Source organism: Cryptomeria japonica, chromosome 8 (genome assembly GCF_030272615.1).
Source record: "Cryptomeria japonica chromosome 8, Sugi_1.0, whole genome shotgun sequence".
NCBI lineage: Eukaryota > Viridiplantae > Streptophyta > Pinopsida > Cupressales > Cupressaceae > Cryptomeria > Cryptomeria japonica.
Genome location: NC_081412.1, coordinates 702,610,622 through 702,628,918, shown reverse-complemented (window position 1 = coordinate 702,628,918; position 18,297 = coordinate 702,610,622). Strand labels below are relative to the sequence as shown.

The following is an 18,297-nucleotide window of genomic DNA, read 5'->3' as shown; positions in this document are numbered from 1 at the left end:
GCTTTGATTAGCTTTGTGTTGTGTGTGTTTAAGCCTCAGTAATTTGCTTACAACTGTTTATTTGTTTTTGCAGCTGGTGGCTTATTGTTGGTATGCTATTGGGTTTGCGATAGTTTCATGGTTCTTGGTTTTATTGCTATATCTGAATACATTAAAAAGTGTGTCCTCTCAAAAATCCACTTTGACCCTCAATGAAAAAGAAGGAAAACAAAAAACAGTGATAAAAACATGATTTTACTAGCAAGTTTTAACATTCTGGGATTTAGTGTTTTTAATTGCCTTTTTCTATGAGATTATTTTTTAATTAACATTCAGTTACTTGGATGATGAATACAAACATAAAATCTTGTAATATTTACCATGAATATATCCTACATTTCCAATTTATTATTCAATTACAACCATAATTGGAAAGCTCAAATTCAACAATTATTTGGTTGACCAAAAATTTTAAAAAACTTGGAACTGAACAAATACTTGGCAGTTTTTTTTAATGTTGGATAATACATAAATTTATAAAAACAATTTTAAAAATCATGCATATTAATGAATTTAAAGAACACGTTATTAATTTCCATCTGACAGAGATCAGAATTAGAGTTCAATACACATCGACTAAAAAATGAGTTCAATATAAACAAAAAATATAAATTATTATCTTTGACATTAGTATAAGCATAAAATCATGTTGTGAATGTAATGAACTTGCCCTTGATGGCTTGCTAGTTTTGCCTCTTGCTTTCTTAAACATGATTTGTTTTTCTCTCCCATTTTGTTATCACCCTCTCCAAATAACGATATCATTGTAGTAAAGAATGTATTTGCATTTTTCACAACCTAGTTTGTATATGGATCAATGTCATTGAGGTTGACCTCATGATGTTTCTTCCCTTGTCATTTTTGCACACAATCGAAGCGCTCCCCCAGATGCCTGCCTGCCTACCTGCCAATTGTAATGCTTAAAGATTTGGTCATTCATGAGCTTTTGAGTCAACTTAAAAACATTCCAATTGTGTTCACAAATGAAGGGAATATAAGACATATAAGATGTGAATGACAAATATTTGAAGACGAGGTGTTGTTGCAGCAAAATCTTTTCACTACAAAAAAAATGCAAAGATACCATTTATAACTTTGAGATGAAGTAAACAAGGGCTATATAGAGACGTTCGTTTGAATGTAGAGAGGTAGAGAATATATCTTCTCTTTGCCTACTAAATTTGTAGCTCATTATGTGTGATGTTTTTGTTAGACTGATTTCTCATCGATGTCACAACAATAAAAGCAGGTGTAAAATGAACAAACTTTACCATATTAAATACATAATGAATATCAGAGATGGTATAGAATGATATCAGATTAAGACGCTTGACATGTTGATTCAGTCAAACAACTATGTCAAATGAATAGAGCAACGACATACACCTGTATCAAATGAATAGAGTAGCATATATGTTGAAACTAGTGGCAATACAACAAAACAAATAATAATGAAATTTCTTCTTCATAACCTGTTTGATTTCATTTGTTTGTTGATTTCAAGATGTATTCTCGTCGGCTTCTTGTTTCTCGTCGGCTTGTTGTTTCTGTTTTGAAAGACTTCATCATAAGTTTTGTTTGTATTATATAATGAGAGGTTCGGTTGTGATCAGTTGAAGTCTTTTAATCGTGTATTTGTTAATCAATGTTTATTGGAAGTAGTTATCGATTATTTTAAATTGACTCACAACTGCCCAACCGATAGAAGCAGTCTATAAAATAGAGAATATGTTGCTGATAAAAAGAATACGTGTGAAGTAAGACAGCTTATCATAACAAATATATGATGATACGTATATGATGAATATTTATATTATTCAATAATTGCATAAACTTTACAAGTCGATTTTGAACACTGTTCTCATGCCTCACCAACAATTCAGATAGAAGAATTCTGCATTACAAATTATAGACTGACAAAAACAAGTGGGATAGGTGAATAGGTATTGTTGGTTGTGTTTTTGTTTTAGATAATCACTTATTATAAGACAGTGACAAGACATTTTGTTTATGGTTGATATCTTCAGATTATTTTACAGAGCATTATATTCTCAACATTGGTGTTGTAACAATAATAGTTTTTTGAGTTTAAGGTGCAGATTATAACGTGTTAGACAACAGTACTGGAGAAGTTTGCAAATATTTATCTATTTTCAGATATTCAGAAACACTTCAAAACATTTCAGCCTAAGTTTCAACGCTTCATTTTGCAGTCATACAGAGATATTTGATATCAAGCCTCATTATATTAAGTATATTTCTTTTCTGTATCAGATTGTTGGAATTGACTTGATGCATAATAAGACTTGTTGATGGAATTGGCATGTATAATTGATCTATAAATGAACATACTCTATAACTAATTTGATTTTGGAGTTGGTGCTCAAGTCATTGTGTATTTGGAGGGTTGGTGCTCTCTTAAGGCTTTTGATTGAGTTGGTGTTCAAAAGATTGTAAGTGGATTGACTGTGAGGTTGGATTAGGATGGTAGATTGCAGCAGTATTTCTCACCATGGTTTTCCCATCTTGGGTTTCTACAAATTTGCTTGTGCTTTGTCTTCATTGTGTGGTGTTTCCTTGTTGATTTCAATTTGGTGCTTTCATCTCGTTTTTTCAGTTTTAAAGTAATTTATCAAAGGATTTAGTTGGATAAAGTTTTGAGAAATATTGACTACTGATTCACTACCCCCCTCTCAGTAGTAAATCTGTGTTCTACAACTGGTATCAAAGCCAATGTTTAATAAAAGACCTAATCAATCTAAGTAGATCTTGGTTATTGAACACATGGCTAGTTTGGAAGGATTTTCATCTAATAAAGCACCTTTATTTGATGGCACTAACTATGCATTTTGGAAGATAAGGATGGAAAGCTATTTGTCATCTTTATGGTTTGATGTTTGGATGTCAGTAGTTAATGGTTATACAGTGCTTTCACATATTTTAACTGATCCTGCAAAAAAAAGAGATTATGAGAATAACGCTAAAGCTAAAAATGCTATACTTTGTGGATTCTCTAACATTGAGTTGGTGAAGGTAATGTATTGTCAAACAACTAAGGAGTTATGGGACAAGTTGAACATCTTTGAGTGAGATGATAAGGTTAAGCAGGCAAAGTTGCAAACTTACAAAGCCAAGTTTGAATAGTTAAAAATGAAGGGAGAAGAATGAATTGCAGATTGTTTTTTAAGAGTTGATGAGATAGTAAATGTGATTAAGGGTCTTGCTGAGGAAATGAAAGATATTGTGGTTGTTCAGAAACATTTATGATCTTCTACCTTCTAAATGTAATGCAAATTTTTTTGCTAAGCTGAAAATTGATGATTTGCATGGTATTTTGTTTGCTTGTAAAATGAGATTGATTCAAGAAGAAGAAACAAAGAGAGAGGTTGCCTTCAAAGCAACAAAAAAGACAAAATAAGAGAATTTAGATTTAGATAGTAGTATTGAAGAAGAGCTTGCATATCTGGTGAAGAAATAAAAAAAGATTTTTGGGAAGCATGAAAGAAAGTTACCTCTTAAGTGCCTCAATTGTGGAAGAACTAGGCACTTTGCTGCTAAGTGTCCTTATGACAAAGAAAACGAATATAATGAGGAAGGCTTTACAAAGAAGTATAAAGGACAGTTGTCTTTTAAATAACAAAACTTTTCAAAAAAGAAGAAAAGCTTATGTATTAAAGAAGATAATTCAAACTCAGAATACAATGAGAACTATAGTGCCGAAACTTTGTTTATGGCACTTGGATCTATTAATACATATCAAAGTGATAAAGAGTTGCAAGATGATGAAAATGGTGAGATAAGTCTTGAAGGAGAACTATTGTGTGCGTTAGAAGAAATCAAGAGATTAAAGAAAGAGGTCACACAACAAATTTCTTCAACGTTAAAGGAAAATAAAGTTCTAAAGAAGAGACTTGAAAAAGAAAATCAAATGATCACCAAGCTAAAAGTTGAAATTAAAGAAGGCAAGAAAACGGAAGAGGTAATACATTCAAAATTTCTATCTAAATCTGAAGAATGAATGGTTTTAGAAGATAAGTTTGTAGCTTTACAACATCATCTTGAACAATATAAAAGAGTCTGATAGAAAAACAAAATTTGTTAAAAGCTCTAACTTGTTGAATGAAATACTAACTAAATAGAGGTCAAATAAAAACATATTTGGTTTGGGGTTTGAACAAGGTCAAATTTTTGATAACAAAGACAAAAGTAATAGATGTGTTAGAGTTTAGAGACAATAGAGGTATTCACAATTGCATTTTCCTACTAGAAGATTGACAACAAATGAATATTATTCCTTTCATGGCTATTGTAATATTTGTAACTATTTTGGTCATAAAACAATTAATTGTAGAGTTGTTCCACGAAGGAATGTTAATTTTATTTGTAGAAATTATTTTGATTATTTGAAGGATTTCAGTGTAATATGTTTTAATTGTCGAAATGTTGGTCATATTGCAAAAACCTAGGACATGAATTTTGTAGAAAAGAACAGGATAGAGAACAGGGTCTTGAAGGATGAGGCAGAAAAAAAATGGAATTAAAGGGAGAAGAAATCCATGATTGTTCAGACAACATTGTATACTAAGAAGGGAAATCTTTGGATAGTGGATAGTGGTTGCTTGAATCACATGATAGGCGATAAGAGGAAGTTTACTACTTTTTCAGATTGGAATGGAGGTCTAGTGAAATTTGGTGACAAGTCTTCAGTAAAGGTTCTTTGAGCATTAATGGTACTTTAGAAACAAATAATGTTTAGTTTATGGATGGACTAAAATATAACTTACTAAGTGTCAGTCAAATGTGTGACAATGAATATTTGTGGTTTTTAATGCTCAAGGATGTGAAATAAGAAATTCTGAATCAAGAAAATTTATTGCTGAAGGTAAAAGAACTAAAGGAAATGTTTATAATTTAAGAGAGGTAAGAGGTAAAAAATGTATTGTGGTTTAGTTTGATGAAAGTTTTCTTTGGCTTAGAAGGTTAGGTTATGTGAATTTTGACAATCTTGTTAAAATCAGTTTCATTAATTCAATTAGACACATGCCTAAAATTGTAAAGCCTAAAAATATTTTTTTGTAAGGAATGTCAACAGGGAAAGAAAACTGGAGGTAAGTTTTAAGCGAAAAGAAACATTCAAGTTTGCAACCCTTAGAATTAATTCATATTGATCTTTGTGGGCCAACCAGAACTAAAGGGTTAAAACATGAAAGATTTTCATGTTGTTTGTGGATGACTTTTCAAGAATGGCATGGGTGACTTTTCAAGAATGGCATGGGTGACTTTTCTAAAGGGAAAATCTGAGACATTTGAGAAGTTTAAAATATTTAGAGCAATGGTTAAAAAGGAGGGTGGTTTTCAAACCAAGTGTCTTAGATTTGACAAAGGTGGTGAATTTGTTTCTAACGAGTTTGATGAATATTGTGAAAAATTTGGTAGCAAAACACAATTTTTTGCTACAAGGACACCACAATAGAATGTTGGAGTTGAGAGAAAGAATCATACACTCAAAGAAATGGCAATGACTCTTCTTAACGATGCAAAAATTTCATATAGGTTTTGGGTAGCAGTTGTTCACACAATAGTATATACTCTTAGCAGATTACAGTTGAGGCACAACAGTAAGAAAACCCCTTATAATCTTTGGTATGACAGACCCACTTCTATTAAGTATTTTAAAATCTTTGGAAGTAGATGTTTTATTAGAAGAGATGAGGACAATTTGGGAAGTTTTGATCCTAGATGTGATGAGTGTATTTTTCTTGGTTACTCTACACAACAAAACTTAAAAATGTTATAATACTAGATTGAAAAGGGTTATTGAAAGTGCTAATGTGAAAGTGGATAAGATTGTGCAGGAAGATAACATCAAAGAATCTATTGCAGGCGAGGAATCTGAAATTATTGCTAAGAGTTTTGAAAATAATACTTTTGCACATGATAGTGTTGAAACATGTTATGAAAATGGATGCAATGGCTCTTGAGAGCGATAGTGGAAAGGCCCCCTCAAAATTTGTAAAGAAAAACCAACCTGAGCAGCAGCTCATTGGTCATATAGATGATGGTGTTCAAACATGAAGAAAAATTGCCAAACATTGCAATGAAGAGGTATATCTTTCTTTGGTTTCTAAATTTGAACCTAAGACTTATAAAGAGGCTACTAGTGATGAAAATTGGATTCATGCAATGAAAGAAGAACTAACCCAGATAGAGAAAAACAAAATGTGGGAAATCATATCTAGGCCTATTGATAAAAATGTAATTGGTGCTAAATGGTGTTTTAGCAACAAGATGAATGAATACGACAAGATTGTTAGAAACAAAGCTAGAGTTGTATGTAAGGGATATGCATAGATTGAAGGCATTGACTTTGATGAAACATTTGCACCTTAGCCAGATTAGAAGCTATTTATATGTTTTTGGCATTTTTAGTTCACAATTTTTTTAAAGTTTGGCAAATGGTCTTGTATGGTCTAAAACAAGCTCCTAGGGCTTGGTACTCTAGATTGGATCAACATCTTTAACAGGGTTTTAGTAGGGGTAATGTAGGTAGCAACTTGTACTTCAAGGCTATTGGTGATAATGTATTTGTGTTAGTAGTTTGTGTTGATGATATTGTTTTTGGTGGTGATGATCATGTTTGCAAAGATTTTGCTACTCAAATGCAAACAAAATTCAAATGTCTATGATAGGAGAGCTGTATTTTTTATTAGGTTGCAAATGTCTTAGTTGGATGCAGGTATACTTCTCTCTCAGACTAAATATACCAAAGGGATGCTTAAGCAATTTTAAATGGCGGATTGCAAACTTGTTAGTACTTCGATGATTACAAGTTGTAAGTTGAGTAAAAATGATGAATCCCTAGATACAAATCAAACAGAGTATAGGTCTATGATAGGTGGTTTGTTATGTCTTACATCATCAAGACCTGATATCATGCAAGTTGTGTGCATGGTTGCTAGATTTCAATTTGCTCATAAGGTTTCACATCTTAATGTTGTTAAAATGATTTTTAGATATCTTAGAGGTACAATAAATTATGGTTTATGGTATCTAAGGAGTAATGATTTTACTTTGACAACCTATACAAATGACGATTGGGCAGGTTGTATCGATGATAGGCGTAGCACTAGTGGCAGTGTGTTCTTTTTGAGGGATGAGTTGGTTGCTTGGATCAACAAGAAATAAGAATATGTGACTCTATCTAGTGTCGAGGTTGAGTATGTTGCTGTTGCTTCTTGTTGTACACAAGTATTATGGATGCATCAAACTCTCAAGGATTTGCAGGTGATATATGATCGGCCCATTTCCATTTTTTGTGAGAATACTAGTGCGATTAATATTTTTAAGAATTTCGTTCTTCATTCCCACACTAATCATATCCATTGAGTATCATTTTTTTAGAGAACGGGTTGTAGATCATGAGGTTCATGTTGACTATGTTCCTACAAAGCATCAATTGGCATATATCTTTATGAAACCTCTTCTTAAAGACACATTTGAAACACTTCATCGACATCTCGGGGTTGTGGCTTCTCTAGTTTAATCTCAGTTATGAACAAGCATCTGCTTAGGGGGAGTGTTTTTACTATTTTCTTGGTTATCCTCGACACTTTGTCATTGATGTCAAACGGGGAGACAATACTTTGTTGTTGCATATGTATTTGATTGACACTTCATGGTTGAAGGTTTCTTGTTCAGATTTGTTGACTTAGATTTGGTTGATATTGATGTGTTTAGATTTGTTGACTTGCTGTTCTGAATGTTCACATGTTCAAATTTGTTTGATATTGATGTGTTCCACTTTGTTGACTTGATTCCATATCTTTGTTGTTGACATCAATGTCAAAGGAGGAGATTGTTAAACTGATTTGTCATTGATGTCGCAACAATAAAAGTAGGTGTAAAATGAATAGACTTTACTAGATTAAACACATAATGAATATCAGAGATGATATATAATGATAACAGATTAAGACGCTTGAGATGTTGATTTAGACATAGACCTATGTCAAATGAATAGAGAAACATCATACACTTGTATCAAATGAATAGAGTAGCATATATGTTGAAACAAGTGGCAATACAACAAAACAAATAATAATGAAATTTATTCTTCATAACTTGTTTGATTTCATTTGTTTGTTGATTTCAAGATGTATTCTCGTCGGCTTATTGTTTTTGTTTTGAGAGACTTCATCATAAGTTTTGTTTGTGTTATATAATAATAGGTTCGATTGTGACCAATTAAAGTCTTTTAACTGATAAAGGTTTTGTATTTGTTAATCCATGTTTATTGGAAGTAGTTATTGGTTATTTCGTATCGACTCACAACTGCCCAACCGATATTAGCAGTCTATAAAATAGAGAATGAAGAATGTTTGGAGTGTGTTGCCGATAAAAAGAATGTGTGACGTAAGACAGTTTATCCTAAACAAATATATGATGATATGGATATTGTATATTATTCAGAAGTACATAAACATTACAAGTCGATTTGAAAGAATGTTCTTATGCCTCACCAACAATTTAGATAGAAAATTTTTGCATTATAAATTATAGACTATGACAAAGACAAGTGGGGTAGGTGACTAGGTATTGTTGGTTGTGTTTTTGTTTCAGAATATCACTTATTATAAGACAATGACAAGACTTTGCAGATTTTTTTATGGTTGATATCTATAGAATATTATACAGAGAAGTATTTTCTCATCATTGGTGTTTTCACAATAACAATTTTATGAGTTTAAGGTACAGATTATAATATGTGTTAGACAACAGTACTGGAGAAGTTGTTTGTAGATATTTATGTATTTTCAAATATCTAGAAACACGTCAAAACTTTTCAGCCTAAGTTTTAGTGCTTCATTTTGCAGTCATAAGGGATATTTGATATCAAGCCTCATTATATTATGTATATTTCTTATCTATATCAGATTGTTGGAATTGACTTGACGCATAATAAGACTTTTTGATGGAATTGGCTTGTATATTTGATCTGCAAATGAGCATGCTCTATAACTAATTTGATTATGGAGTTAGTGCTTCAAAATTCTTGAGTTGGTGCTCAAGTCATTGCATATTTGGAGGGTTGGTCTCTCTTAAGTATTTTGATTGAGTTGGTGCTCAAAAGATTGTAAGTGGATTAACTATGAGGCTGGATTTGGACGGTAGATCCTAACAACATTTCTCACCATGGTTTTTCCATCTTGGGTTTCCACGTATTTTCTTGTGCCTTGTCTTCATTGTGTGGCGTTTCCTTTCTGATTACACTTTGGTTCTTTCATCTCATTTTTTAGTTTAAAAGTAATTTATCAAAGGATTTAAACTAATAAAGTTTTGAGAGTCATTTACTACCGATTCACCCCCCTCTCAGTAATAACGCCGTGTTCTAAAGTTTTTAAGGCTTTAATCAATGTCCATCCCCTTAATATATGTCAAGGAAAAGCATAGGCTTCTTCTTAGGTATGATTAAAGGAGAATAAAACTTTTGTTGTTAGAGTTGTTAGTTCTATTTATAACTAATAATACTTAAATGGATTCATATTATTTATTTATTATACTCATACAAATATTAAAATGTCTATTTAAACCTATCCATGGTTGCATATAGATAGTACTTATGGGGTTTGTATTTCTATCCATTAATTCTAACCAATATCTTTAACGGTTAAACAAGAGATTGGATTGCACAAACCTTTTGCCATCAACTTGTTCTTAGTAGAATGTGATATTATGTAGATGATGACAATTCTTGCATCTTCCACTTTTTTTTCCAATTTTATTTCTTAATGACATTGAGAAGGTTAAAGTAGTAGACAACAAAAAGGTTCCATAACAATGTAGAGTGCTTGGAGTTTAAAAATCTATTGGCTACCAAACACAAATGAATTGTCTTTTACCATTTAGCAATATTTTTTATTTCCACCTCCACCAACTCATCTTACAAGTTCTACTAAATTTCAATATTTGTTAGTTTAACTAAAAGTATCGACTAATTTTAAGAAGAATAATTGTCCCTCTAAAGCCACTAAAAAATTAATGAGTTTTATGTTCTTGTCATCTATCCACTTGCTAAATAAAATATTACAATTCTTATTTTTCTATTTTTTTTCACTACATCTTGTAATAATGGTTCACTTAACTAATGATGGATTTTTGTATTGAATCCTTTGCCTAGCATGATCAATGTAATGGCCAAATGCTTTTAATAAAGACTTGTAACAATATTAAATAAAATGCTGATATAATATGAAAAAAAAACATTGCATCTTCACATCATGCTGCAATTTGTTATTATATGTAACACTTTTCAATGAAGGGTGTGCAATAATTAAAAAAGTCAGAACTATAATTGTCAATTTGTAGTGCCTCCCTAATTCATCCCTTAAGAGAGGATGTGATAAACACTTTTGGATTAGTTCGTGTTTATTTCCTATGATGATTTATCGTAAACATTTCATATTGATAGATGATACATTATGATTTATAAGGATGATGATACATCCCTGATTATTATGATGGATGGACTTATATTTGGTGATTTATAAAACACTTACTATACACATGTGATTTATATTGCTTATGGTGAGGATGGTGTCTTGTTAGTACTAACACCACTTCATGATCATTTTGGATGACATGATGATGTGATTGTTGTGATTGCCTTAGTACTATATTTGTGATAGAGACGATGCCATATCGCTCATTGCGAACATGATATGATGTTGCCATTCTCTTCACTTGTCTGATTATTTAAGATATATGCAATGTATATGATATCGAGTGGATATTGGTGGATGCAAGTTTGCAGATACTAGACATCGACTCCACCTAGTCTCATAGGTTTGAGCATGTCTTTATCCCAATGGCAAGTTGATCAGAGGTGACATGAGTTCCTTCTACACACTTTAGGTTTAAGTTGATATGTTGTTAGTTTAGTGTCTTAGTTTGAGTCGTCTTGTAGGCGTTGTGTGATATGTTGTTCAACTCTATGACGAGCTGCTTTGTGGAAGCTGTGATTATTTATTAATTAACAATTAATTGATTCATATAGTTTATTAAATATTAAATTAATTTAATAGATGGCATTAATATTTAGATATTATTGTAAATTATTGAGGGTTATTATTTATTAATGTTATTTTATGGATCATAATATTTGACATTTATAATTATGCATGATAGATTATTTATTTATTTATTATATTTTATGTATATGTGGGAGATATTTATAGTATTGAGTTTTGTGTGCGGGAAATGTGGGGTAAGGAAACAAAAAATTCAATTCGAAAAGATCCACATACCAATGAGACTCTTGGTACAAGTTATGGAACTATATTGAATAACTCAACTTCCCAAGGGCTGTTCCATTGTTCTCTATCTCACAGGATCCCTCAAGTCAATGTCTTTGCTCTCAGATTACTGAATAAAGTGACTTAGGAATGACAACTCCAGGAATGAGTGATGTTTGATTAATTTAGCATGAATGCATTCCTAGATATGCATGATATTGAATCTATGATGATTTAAACTAGCATAAAGATGATGATAAGATAAAGGATTAGTAAACTTATCCTAGCATGATATACTTTAACATGGATATGATATGATATTTAAAATTACTTTTAAAATGCTATTAAGATGATTTTATATCAAAGAGAGGCTAAATGCTTAGTAAAATGACTATAGATTAGATGCATGAAACTTGGATCCTTTGTGAGAGAATGAGAGTTCCATTTATAGAAAAAATAGGGCAATGGATGGTCAAGATCGGACAATCTTAACAAGGGCCAGGATTGAAAGTTATCAATCCATGTTTACAATTCTCACCAATGAAATGGTGACAATTGTCAACAAAAGATTGCTTGAGAGGAGATGTAAGAAGCATTAAATGCTTGAGAAGACATGATGGTTACCCTAGGAGGTAAGGGTTAAGGTTAGACTAGGGTTTTCTATTGGACAAAGCCTTTACCCAAGGGGTAAACTCTTGTGAAAGGGTTAAAAAATAACCAAGGGTAAAGCCATGAATGCTTGATGAGACCCTTGGGTTAAATGAGGGTTGAGTCAAGAGAGAAAGTCTCTAATCATGTAAGAAGGTTGAGTTAACCATTAATGGTTATGAAGATTTTGAAGGTTAACTTGTTGAGGACATAAAGTCTTTAATGGTTTTCAAAGACTTTGAGGGTTTGAGAAGTGACTACCCTTTGCTTAGGGATGTGACAATATTTAGGAGATGGTTTAGGCTAAATTAGAAGTGATTAGAAGAATCTAGAAGGGGGTTAAGGAGGCAAGTGGGAGATGTAGGATTTTGCAAGTGGATGGAGGGGAATTTTAATTAAAATAAATTACTTTATGTCAACAAAGATAGATGCAACTTGCATAAATACAAGTGGGGCATTTAAATAAATAAATTAGATTTATTTACTTACAAGGATCATTTTAATTAAATTTAAATTTAATTAAAAAGGGGAAAAAGGGGAATTAATTAAATAAAGTAATTAAAAGGGAAAAAGGCTTAGGTGAACTTAATTAAATAAATTGAGTAATTCATTTAATCAAATAGATGAATGTGCAGAATTTAATTAAATAGAGGAATGAGGTTAAAATGAATATTAAATATTCACTTATGGAAGTGGTCAGATTTATACGTCTACAAGTTTAAATTATATTGGTTGGAGTATTTATATTTATCTGTAATTTAATTATTTTTTATTGTTTATTTATTGTTGGCTTATTTATTTATTGGTTATTTATTTGTTATTATTTATTTACTTACCCCTTGTTTTGATTGGCTTTTTTGTGAGTTGTGTTTGTGAGATAATATTATTTAATTGTTTATTTATTTATTTGTTTATTTGGTAGATTTAATTGGGCGTTTATATTTATTTGTGCTTATGATTTATTTAGTTGTTTATTTATTGGTATTTGGCTTATTTTCACTATTTACCCCTTTTTATTTATTTATTTAATTATTTTTCCTATCTACCCTCTTTTACTATTTGGTTGCTCTTATTATTTAATCTCCTTTTCCCCATTTGGATTATTAAATTATTATTTATCCTACCTACCCTATTTTATTATTAGATGAGAGATTTGGGTAATTAAATAATATTAATTTGTATTTTCTTACCTCGATTTTGTGCATGGTTGGTAAGAAATATTATATTATTGATTATTTTGATTGGTGGAGATTATTGTATAGTTTTGAATGAAATATTATTTATATGACTTTCTGAGCTTTGTCGTGGGTTGGCTTTCCTGGAAAATTTTCAGTATTGTTAAGAGTTTTGATTTGCTTGGAGCTTGGATTTTGGTTTGGTTGGATAGTGGATTGGATTGCTCTAATTCGAATTTCATTGCCATAACATCAATTTCCAGGTTGGAGGAATTCTTCCTACTATTGTTTTTATTTCGAAAAGATTGTTTGCAGGGAAGGAAAAACAATATTGTCATTAGATTATTTATATGATTTCATGATCACAATAATATTTGGGAAGCTATTGTCTTCTATGGATTTTATTTGCTAGTGTTTATTGTGTACGGCTTTTGTGATTATTCTGTGTTGCCATGAAGGCTTTGGGTTCCTTTTGGCTGTACCATTTGGGTGTGTGATTTTTTTGGCCGTGTTTGTTTGGTGTATTCCCTTGCAATCCAATGTTTAGAAGATTTCATTGTGGTGCTTTGTAATTGGTTTTATTGAAGTGCAATCAAGGATTTTGAAAAATTTGTTGATTTGATGAGCGTTTTTGAATTACTTGCATTTTGAATATTTCGACTGTGTTGAATGCATTTGAATTGATTCATCTCCCAAAAATGATGTTGATAAGGTTAAAAGTGTGAAAAATGAGGAAAATATATGCCCCACTTACTAACCTTGTTGACTTTTACCCTATAAAAAGGTAAAAAGTGATTTAATTCTTATCATTTGCACATTTATCTCCTTGTGATTGTGACACGTGAGCTCTGATGAAAATGCTGGTTCCCTATGCTTCGCACCGATTCGAGCGCGTTCTTCGATATTGGAGGCCTGCCGCATATGGCGCACTTGTAAGTGATCTAAATTTTGCCACGTTTTCAATTGATTTTGCTTATTTTGATCACGTTTTTCATTTTTGTTTGAAAATTTACCATTTTAGCGCGTAGGGTCATTGTTATAGCGTATATGATAGGAAAGATAGCGCGTAGGGTTGCCCTAGTCAGGTTAGCGTTTAAGTTGCATTTTGCAACACGTAGGCAGGTTAGGGTAGCGCATCGAGTTCTTTAGCGCATAGGGTAGACAAGTTAGCACACAGGGTAGATAGAATAACGCGTATAGCAGAATAGCGCTTTGGGTTAGCAAGGTAGCGCATAGAGGGATTTAGTGGATAGAGTAAAGTTTATAGCGCATTGATGAAAAAATATAGCACATAAGTAGCAGCTTAGCACGTAGGAGGTCTGTTTTGGCGTGTAGGGTCCAAAAATAGGTGAAGAAGGCTTAGGAGAATGCGTTGAGGGTCGAATAGATTAGGTAGATGGCTTAGGGGTGAACAGGTGCCTGATGAGTGGTCTGAGAGGGGTCTTGAGCCAATGTTTTGCCTGCTGTGATGATGTCTGATTCTTGATATGATGATTTTTTTGAGTTTGTTGTTGAAATTGTTTTCTATATGGAGTGCTAAGCTGATTGATTGTTTGAATGAGGATCTTGATTTTCTTTTGATGTGGATCTGTGAGTTTTGCCTTGCGATATGAATTTGATGTCCAATAAGAGTGCCGATTCTGGATGCCCGATATGATTTTTTGATATGATGCTTGCGTTATGGGTCTTTGATTGATGTCTTGATATGGGTCAGATTTTTGATATGGTGCTTGCGTTATGGGTCTTGATTTTCGATATGATGGTTGCGTTATGGGTCTTGATTTTTGATATGATGCTTGCGTTATGGGTCTTTGATTGATGTCTTGATATGGGTCAAATTTTTGATATGGTCCTTGGATTCATTTCTCGATTATTGTGCTTTGATTTTGGATATGGATCTTGAATGTCGATATGGGTCTTGATTTGATGCTTCGTTGTTTCAAGTTGATTTTTCTTTTATTGGATATATTGGGTAGATGTGGGAACTGATGATGGACATTTGTTGTTTTGCAGGCACAACTTGGTGTACTCCAGTTGTGAGAGCGATTTTCAAGACCGTGGTCATTGATTCCGCGGTTATCACAGGCTGATAGGGATGTGATTGAGAGGTGTGGTTTATCCTCTTTACTAGACATGCCTTGGTATATCATTAACTGGGGTTTGTTGATGACTTTGGCGGAGAGGTGGCACAGTGACACGAACACCTTCCACTTGGCTATAGGCGAGATGACAGTCACACCAGAGGACTGTTGTGACTGTTATCGTATTTTACGGATTCCTTGTATTGGGGCCTTGTTGCCATATGAGCAGACTGAGGAGGGTGGGACAAAGGCTCTCCGTCACATCTTCCAGGATGATCAGATTAGCGGGTATGAGATCCCTTGGCAGAAGTTTGTGGATTTGGATTATGCTCCATTACCCTCGGTACTAGTAGTTTTTATTGGCGGATTTCTATGTCCCGATCGTAGGTCCAAGGGACTAGTTGTGGGATGGGGATTGGTGTTAGAGGATATGGTCACACGGGGACGTTGGTTCACATGGGGGTCCTGTATGTTAGCCCACCTTTATAGGGAACTTCACCAGGTGGTGTATCTGGGATACACGAGTTTATCAGCTGGGGTGACATTACTATAGGTGTGGACTCGGGAGCATATTCTTGTGGCGAGACCAATAATAAATAGGGATAGGCCAGTTGGTCGGGCATACGTTTGTGGTTACACAGGTGTAGTTGTCTAGCATAAGCTGGGCAAACTAGAGCACTGGCGGAGAGCGTTGGATGATATCGATATGATCATATGGAGACCATATATGGATTGTGAGGTGTGGGCTGAGGACAGGCTAGAGATGCCTTGTGTATATGTCGAGATATTTGATCAAGCGAACACCCTTCATCATTGAGCGATTCTTGCATAGCCGTGTTCAGCGACAATATGGTAGACAACAGGGGATGCCACAAGGAGCATATTTATATGCTCGTCAGAGACAGGATGTGCCAGAGTGGGAACCCACTGTAGATAGTGCAATGGCTGTAGAGGAGTATATGCTACTAGTAGGATAGATTTGGGATTACGGGTCCAGAGTGGTGGATGCAAGTATGAAAGAGGAGTTCTCGGTGTACTTCGTGGCACATGCAGTGGCACGTATATCAGATCCAACAAAGATGTTACCTGCCTTTGATGATGATGAGGATGAGCAGCTAGAGAGGTGAGGGGGAGTGAGGCAGAGAGATGAGGAGGGGGATGAGGTAGGAGATGGAGGTGGGGATGATGGAGGAGGTGGTGGAGGAGGTGGATGGAGAGGAGGAGATAGAGGAGGTGGTGGAGGAGATGGTGGAAGGAGTGGGCGAGGAGGAGAGGTTTGATTAGATAGAGGACAAGGAGGGGATGGAGGGAGAGGAGGAGGGCTGGTTCTTGGTGTAGGTGGGGTTGGTAGGGTAGGTGAGGTGCTAGCAGTGGTAGGTGGTGTAGAGGATTTTAGGCGGCCCGCCCAGAGGAGGAGATCTGATGTGTTACCTCCACTGGTGCTTAGGACAAGGACAGGTGTGGGTGGTGTCATGACACAGGTACCCGTTCAGATTAGGGTACCCACCCATCGACAAGACTCATAGATTAGAGCCCTATAGGTCACAATACATGAGTTGCAGGCACAAGTGTGAGCACAACAACGCCAGATTACACAGATTATGGTAGAGCGGGATACAGAGAGAGTGCTGGGGCCAGGCAAAGGATCTTGTTGAGAGATTGGAGAGAGCGACAGGTGGTGCCCCGATGCGGGACACGTTGAGGGAGATACGGTACATGACCAAGGAGGCCGAGTACTACAGGCGTTTATATGAGGAGCTGGTCCCTTAGAGAGCACAAAACTCCTAGCTACTCCCTGACGTGATCCACCTGGTGGAGATCCAGGAGTTGGGCCATCTACCGTGAGACTGTCAGCCTCAGGAGATAGTCATACCTGAGAGACTTGTCTCTGTTGTATTTTGGTCATTTTGTTGTATTTTGACAGACATGATATCCCTTGTACATTATGATCATTTTTGAGATATATATATAGCCTTGATTTCTCTGATCCACATGTGATGTGTTATGGATGATGATTTATGATATGCATTGATATGATGTTTCTATGGTGATGATGTAATGTTTTAGAAATAATGCTCTTGATTTTTGATTATGATGTATGATTCATGATGAAATGAGAATATGATGAGGCATTGCTACCTTGATTTCTTTGATGTATGATATGATAATGATGTGAGACGTATCTTGAAAATGAGATGTATGATAATGATAATGATGTGATACTAATGCAAGATTTAAAATGATATGCAACTAAATGCAAGATTTAAAATGATATGCAACTAAATGCAATATTTAAAATGATATGCAACTAAATGCAAGGTTTAAAATGATATGCAACTAAATGATCACCTTCATTCTGTCGTTATCATTCCTATTTAGTCACTTGTTTATGCTCTATTTGTGTTTGTCATCATTGAGCTTTTGATATGTTGGAATTTAATACAAGCATAATGGTATAATTGAACCATAATGACCCAAGTAACACTTACATGGATTTTGATATTGCAAGACGACACAAGCGTCGAGGTATAATTGAACTAAGACGACCTGAGTGTTGCTTGCATAAAATAGACACAAGTTAACCATTTGTATGTGCAAAGTGGAACAATGTCTTCAATGATATGTTTCCAACCATGTCTCAAGACAATATTTGCACCGTATGAGTGATCGCCTCACACACAAAAAACCAAAAAAATATCAGACTCCCCCATTGCTTCCTTTAGCTCGATGCATCGTCAAGAAACTTCGGAGATCTAATGATTAAAAAATTTAAGATACAAAATAGTTAAAACTTCATGCTAGATGTAAAGAAATTATAATCAGAAAATCCTCCATCATGTGTGTGTTAAAGTTGTATTTGGATAATGGTCTTGTTTTCTAGCCTGATGAGTAGTTGTTGACAGGGTTTTCTTAGTATGTTGCGATCCTTGCTGTTTGTTGTCAGAATGGTTAAAGTGAGAGGAATCCTTCCCCTAGCTACAAATATCTATTGATGTGGATACATATGGTGATCACGAAGCCATGGTGGGATATGATGATCTGATCTTCAGAGAATCAAGGACA

The 18,297-nt window shown here is 34.0% G+C and overlaps 1 protein-coding gene across 3 annotated transcripts in view; it reads left to right on the top strand.

The window, feature by feature from the left end:
- Window positions 1–2,407, top strand: part of LOC131064720 (protein THALLO) — a 64,854-nt gene extending 62,447 nt beyond the window's left edge. Inside the window, exon 19 of one of the 3 annotated variants that reach the window (XM_057998967.2) lies at window positions 2,139–2,407. The gene's annotated coding sequence lies outside the window, so the exon portion shown is untranslated. Of the gene's footprint in view, window positions 1–73; window positions 272–2,132 lie in introns of those variants that run through there. The other 2 variants (XM_057998968.2, XM_057998966.2) reach the window with 2 other exon arrangements.
- The last annotated feature ends 15,890 nt before the right edge of the window (window positions 2,408–18,297 follow it).